The 6,873-nt window shown below is 39.1% G+C and overlaps 1 protein-coding gene and 1 long non-coding RNA gene across 2 annotated transcripts in view; one reads left to right on the top strand and one right to left on the bottom strand.

Moving 5' to 3' along the window:
- The window catches only part of sorcs3 (sortilin related VPS10 domain containing receptor 3), a 287,365-nt gene that overhangs the window by 38,264 nt on the left and 242,228 nt on the right, over positions 1–6,873 (top strand). The gene's annotated exons all lie outside the window — the stretch shown is intronic.
- LOC118599160 overlaps positions 6,010–6,873 on the bottom strand; it is a 19,281-nt gene continuing 18,417 nt past the window's right edge. The window contains exon 2 of the long non-coding RNA XR_004948459.1: positions 6,010–6,142. This is a non-coding gene — a long non-coding RNA (uncharacterized LOC118599160). The remainder of the gene's footprint in view (positions 6,143–6,873) is intronic.

Consider the following 6,873-nt stretch of genomic DNA (forward strand, 5'->3'; position numbering starts at 1 on the left):
TAAGCATAAATTGATTCAAATCGATTAGTCGACTTTATCAACCCAGTCCATGTTACCATAAAAACGTTGACAGACCAACCCATCACTGCTTACTAACGTCGTCTGGTTCCAACATGGAAAAGTCTGTATGGTGAGATATGGTGACTGAATTGACTTCATTTTGTTGGAACCGGAGATAACGCCTTTTGTATGAGTGATGTCACACTCACAATGTCCACTTCTCTCTTATACAGTCAAAGCTTGTGACGTACGGGTTAGGTTGCCGTTTTGTGCCCTTGGGCCTCACTCTAGCCTCCTTACTGACTGCGTTCATGCACAGGGTGTGCACGTGTTACTTCACTCGGATTGTCTCATTTCTAAATTTCTAATAGGTCAAATTAGGAATATGAAACTAACTGTTTGAGATCATCTTGGAAGTTTAACCCCTTCTGCTTTTGAACAGGAGATTTCCAAAGCTTCACCGTGATGTGAAAATCAGGCACTGCTGAGGTCACGACCCCATAAGATGCTCAAAAAAACCCTTCCAGGCTCTTTATGATTGACATGACCTCCTGCACGGCAATATCAAATGTTGCTTCTTTTTTTTTATTTTTTATTTGTCCCGCTGTATCTGAACGGGCAAGGACGCCGCGCATTCGCAGGGCATGTTCTGTCACCGCGGTAACTGATCAGACTAATTGATGGCCCAGTGCAACGGCGACAGTCTTCCATGCTGGTTTAGCAGCTCCGGGTGATGATGGGGGCGGGGGTGGACATTATGAGGAGGCTCAGAGACTTCAAACAAATAAAGAAATAAATAAGAAGACATTCATTATTGAAGTATCTCCTGAATGCACCCCTCCCTTTTTGTTTCATTACCAGCCTGCAGATTGAGGAGGAAAATTAAACCTCAAAGACGAACTCAAGCTGCAAACAAACTGCAGTGCCTGCGGGTGTCTGTTTTTTGTGTGTGTCATTATATAAATTAATTAAATCCATAAACATTTAGTCACAATATTCCCCTCTATGCTTACAGCTTTCCCATTAACAAACTTAAGGCTCTGTGTGCTTTGAGCTGGAGGGGTTTCCATGGCAGCTTTTAATTTTTCCTCTTTGTTATGTAGACCAAACAGAGCGAGCGCTCCTCGGAGAGTTTTTTTTTCCTTCCAACTCCGAGATGTGACTCCTCAGGCGCCGAATCCTAATGACTCCCAAATAAATATATAACTTCATCACTTCATTAATTGTAGATCACTTCCTGCAGTGCCCTAATGGGAGGAGCTGCTCTTGTGTTTTTTTTAGATCTATTTATTTAAAATGTTAATCAAATGTTTACACACGCACGACTCGTGTGAGCATCTTCAAAGAAATGTGGACAGTCAGCGCTTCCTTTCAGCGTGTGGCCCGAGACGGGCCGCCTCTAAAAAGCCCAATTAGCATTCTTGGCTTGAAGGCAAGATGGAGCTGGCAGGGTCTGTCGCTCCGGCGTTCACGGCGGCGGCGGAGCGGGCCTCACATACAGATGAAAGTGCCGATGTGGACAAGTTTCCTTCAGGGAGAGTCAGGGAAAATCCCCTTTTAATTTGCTCCAATCCGGGGCATTACGCTCCGGGAGCTTCAGCAGGTGTCGCTCAGCTCAGCGTGATTTTCAGGTGTTTAGCCGCCTCAGGAGAGAGGCTTCATACTCCTGAAAAAAACGAAATGTCAGTGTTGCATTTGACAGCCGCTGAGTGGATCAGGTCATGCTGCCATCGAGTGCATTAGCTCAGTTTCAGGAGAGCTCCCTGTGAAGGATGAGTCAGTAAATAAGAGGAGGATCTAAATTCTAGACGGATTTAATCAAAAATGTAGCTTTAAGTTATTTTGAAGCCTCATAGAAATAAAAAGTTATAATGTTTTTTGGGGGGTGGGGGTGTTCATGTGACCACATTCATGTCATTACAACAACAAGACAGTAGGGGTTGATCCAATGAAGTTTATTCGTTATTCTTTTAACTCTTTTAAGGGATTAGGTGAACCCAGATCATTAGTACTCCACCACCGTGCTGCACAGATGTTTGATTTCCAGAGAGTAACAGTTTGGATACAACTTTTAGTTGAGAATTTTTAAATATTTTGCTTTAAGATAATAAATGAAGTAAGACTAAAAGTGTTTAATGTTGGTTAATTTTTACTTTATTCATAATAAAGGTTAAAAACTCCACATTTATACAAAACTAAAAGCTTAAAAATGTAATTGCTGTACTTCCTCTTCAATTAATACTTTTTTTTACAATTTTTTCTGGCATTTTTCTTATGATGGAGACCATATTTAAGAAAATGAAGCCCAGAATTGCATTTCTGAGTATTCCTTTATTTGAATAGTAGTGAATCAGGAGGAGTTGAAACAATGATGTTTAAAAACACATGTAGTACTGACGTAGCGACCATAAGCTTCCTGCTCCGCTCTCTTCCGATGCTTCCGATGCATCCACTACCACTGGCTCAAAACTGTATGGATGGATTTCTCCAGTTTTAATCGACATTTTCCTTGCACTGGTAATGATAAGTAGGGAACATGTAAGCTAGCAGACCAGATGGGTGATAGGAAGTGGGGGTGGGCATGCTCTGTGCCCCCTACACTGCTGCTCTGCAGAAACTATGTTCTAGAAAATGACAGTTTGTTTAAGATCCACTCGGATCCACTTGGAGCTTTGATCAAATCCCATCAGTGAGCTCTTTCTCAAGGATCTGTTTGGAGAAGATCAAAGTTTTTTTTCCTTTGTTTGGCAGCCATCAAAATTCACCTGAGCTCTGATTGAGAACCAAAAAAAAACCCACCAGGGTTGGCTGGACAAGGCTTTTATTTGTTTATCCTTTTTTACTTCCTGGTCAGAGTTTGTTTCATGAAACATCTCCTTTAAAATGAGGCCTCACAACTGCATTGCATTAACGGGCCACATTGAATAAAATCAAAAGCGTTTTCAGTGTTTGAAGGAACTTTTATAGGAATATTTTGGAGAAAAAGTGTTTGAGGTTTGGAATTGTTGTTTTGTCCATTTATTTTGTGTGAAACACTTGTTTTGTAAAGCAGCAGTTAGGAAAACTTGCTAGAATCAAGCCCGTATGTGTGGAGCACGTATCAAAGTCAAGGCCCGGGGCCCGAATGGGTAATTAAATCCGGCCCTCCAGATCATTTCATTTTATTGTTATTAATGCCCTAATGTTATCTTTTGCTTATTTCTAACTTGTAGAATTCTGACAAATATATTTATATGGAGAGATAAATATTAAAAGGTAAATTGATTTATTGGAACAATACTCCTGCCTGTTTTTATTCATAGTTATGTTAAAAAGTTAGATTTTTAAAGTTTGAAAAATGTACTTTTAGAGTGTTCAACAAATGTTTATCCTTCGGCCCACGACCTAAAGTGTGTTTTGGATTTTGGCCCCCTGTGCGATTAAATTTGACACATCTGGTGTAGAGTTTGTTAGACAACAGTGATTATAGAAACTAGTAAACATGTATTCTAAACACTTTAAATTATCAAGACCCAGAAGTCTCCATACTGTTGTGTAATTACAGTAAACGGAGTCCATTTACATTGCTTATAGCTACAGAAGTGAAGTCTCCAGTGAATGCTGTATGTTTAGCACATCCACATATGATAAACCAAAGAGCCTCCGGTAAGCAGACATCTTCTTCTTCTAGCAGTAAGGGCTGAGTGATGACTTTTTTCAACTGATTTGGGGCTAAATTTGTAACAGAAAAAGTGACAAGGAGATAGAGTGACCAAAGGTGACATTTACATCCAACCTCCTTATTTTGGCGACCAAATACCAAAATAAAGAAGTACAAATGGTGGATATTGAATTACTTGTGGTTAATAACCAGCAGGGCGTCAACATCTGGGATAAAACATTTTCACTATCATTTTCTGGTCCCATATACAGTGGGAATGACATATTTTTTAAGGGACAAGTCAAAAAAAGCTTGAACATTTTTAGGACACATCATAGACGCCTTTCTGGTGAGGCTTGACCTTTAAATGTCTTGATGTCCTCACATAAACACTGAAGGATGTGAACAGGGAGACGCGTCGAGGGACGTTTCAAGCCAATGTTATTTTTGTTTGCATTTATTTTAACCCTTAAAGTGGAAATGCTGAAAAGCCAGAAAAAATGCAACTCTTGAAGGATCGTTTAAAGATGCAAAATACTATCAGTGCATCGTGATTTCAGCTGGACATTGCATTAAAAAAGCAATATTGGCCATCATTTAGTTCTGCTTTATTTATCTGGCTGTAAATGCATCACCTGCTACAGACTTGACGTGTCCGGCGTGTTGTGAAAGCTGTCTGTTTCCCCCATGCAGACACAACCTCTAAATTACAGCCTTCCCCACTATTCTTAAACACCACTGGAAGCTTCGCTGCAGTGCCGGCGTTCACTAACAGTTTTTCGATGTTGACTTCTGTCTGTGGAGAATTTCATGCTTTTAGTGGAAGCAAAAACCTTGAAGTAGTGGTTTTAGAGGAAATCAATGGTATAAATAGGTCTACATCAGAGATAACACTGGCTTGAAACAACAGTTAAAAACTGCTAAATTTTGAGTTTATTTGACCGGATGCCATATCTTTACTTAAAAAGAAGAAGGCTGTGGACATGAGTTATCAATAACAGCCAACAGGTGTTTGAAAAATATTGGATATAGACAAAATTTCCATAACCACTATAATCTGTGCCGCATAGACGATAGATTTGATCTTGGTTCAAACTTCTGCTGCAGCTGAAGAGATAATAAATAAAAGTCTGCCGACATGTTTGCTCTGCTGCTTCATTACTGTTCTCGTGATGCAGCATCGATGCCTGGAGGTTGAACTGATGTTTCTTTTATTTTCTGCTCATTAGGGCAAATCTCTACAATGAAAAACAGAGAACTGGATTTTCAGTCCATGTTCAAACACGGCGCTCTCTTGTGGATGTTACTGGCTCTGAGGATTTTTTTTTTTGTTATACATTTTAGCTGCACAGACTCACGATGAGCATTATAACTGAAATCACTTAAATTGAACCCCACCATGGGACGAGCCATTAGCTGCGTGTTGGAGCTCCGTCCTTTATCTCTTTATTGCCCATTAATTTGCCTGTATTCTATTATGTTTTGCCAAGAGATTGTAAACCAGTTATTGGATCCTGATAATTTCCTGTAATTTGTCCCAGAGGCCTTTAAATGATGCTCAACCCCGAATGTTTCAAATGACTCGGAATCGCCAGCTTTTTAAAAGTCCAGCACAGAACTTTCTGAGTGGTCACAGAACTTGAATTGGACTATTTTTGGGGGATTGTTGCCATTACAAGTCAAATGATAAGACTCACAGTGAACAAACAAAAAGTCACAAGTAAACCCCTACAAATGAAGAGATTTGCAAAGCCATACCCAAATTAGATGCATGAAAAAATGACTATAAGTTGGATCTTAGTGACTTTAAAATATTGGGTTTCTTGACTGTAATTTCACTGGACTCATGGAACATGTGAACTTTATCACTCAATTCATAGGTTTAGAGGAGATTCTAAATGGACCCTTGGAAAAAAAACGTTTTTTTAAATGTTTTGTTCAAAGGATGGGCAACCTGTCCCGGGACAGCAGGGATAAATTTCAGCGACCCCCCCGACCCTAATTATGGAAATGCAGCTAAAAGTAATGGGTGGTTGTTAGCAAACATGGAGAATGCATTCCAGACAGATTATGTTGGGATTTAGACCAGTAAATAATTGGCATGTTTTCCCATAATTTTCCAGCTATTTTTCCATTTTCCAAACCCTGTATATCCATTTTGGGGTCAAGGGGTTGCTGGAGCCTATCCCAGCCACTGTTGGGTGAAGTTTGTCCTAATGGTTTATCATTCCATTGCAGTTCCTTCTCATGATGTTGTTACCAATAAGAAGGAGATATGTTAGACCTGGTGTGACAACAGCATAGTTTTGGGAATTGATCATTGAGGTGAAAATGGCAAAAACGTACAAATATCAATTGAGCGTTTTTTCTTTTTTTTAAATTTACTCCAAGATAACCAAACCTTTAGAAACATCACGTAGTTCCCAGAGCTGCTCTTACCGAGATTAATCCAGGTGGGAGGCGGGGTTGATCCAAAATAAGCTTGTTCTTTAATTATGATACCTGTAAAAACAATAAATAGATAAGTATACTTAAATCGGGATGGGATTGTGTACGTTTTCATCTTTCCACTCTTTTTCAAGAAATTCCTTTCCACTCCTTTATAAGGATGGAAAATGTGAACTTTAGCAGTGAGTTTTACGTCGGATATCCTTTCGTAGCATGAACCTGTATTTTATCTGGGCTGGGGACTGGCGCAGGGAGACCAAGACTTAGCTTTTCTTGTGGATACATAGTTTAGGCAGTAGCGTTAAGGGTCTTGTTGGACCAACACAAGCAAATCCTGGTTTCCTGTGCTTCAGTTCTACACCCAACTGATATGTCGAAATAAATGTACTGTATGTATAGATAATAGTACTTTATGGAAATGGTTTGTATCAAGCTATCTAAACAAGATCAATGCACAAACAAGACGACCAACAGAGGTTTATATTCGTACAAAGACATATCAAACGTAGAACAATTAGGCATAAAATTGATTTTAAAAGGATTCATAATTTGAAGTAAATTATGAAATTATAACTCGTACTTGTAAATATTCATATTTGTTATTTTGTATATAGAATAGGAAACAAGGAAACTCAACCATGATTGCTTGAAAAGGAGTGGGAGGAAGTGAACTTATACAATCCCACCCCTTCTCTGCCTCCTAATCATTTTAAGTTTGAAATGTCTATGTTTAGATATATATATATATATATATATATATATATTAGGGCTGTCAGATTTGTCGC

The sequence above is a fragment of the Oryzias melastigma genome, linkage group LG1 (genome assembly GCF_002922805.2).
Source record: "Oryzias melastigma strain HK-1 linkage group LG1, ASM292280v2, whole genome shotgun sequence".
NCBI lineage: Eukaryota > Metazoa > Chordata > Actinopteri > Beloniformes > Adrianichthyidae > Oryzias > Oryzias melastigma.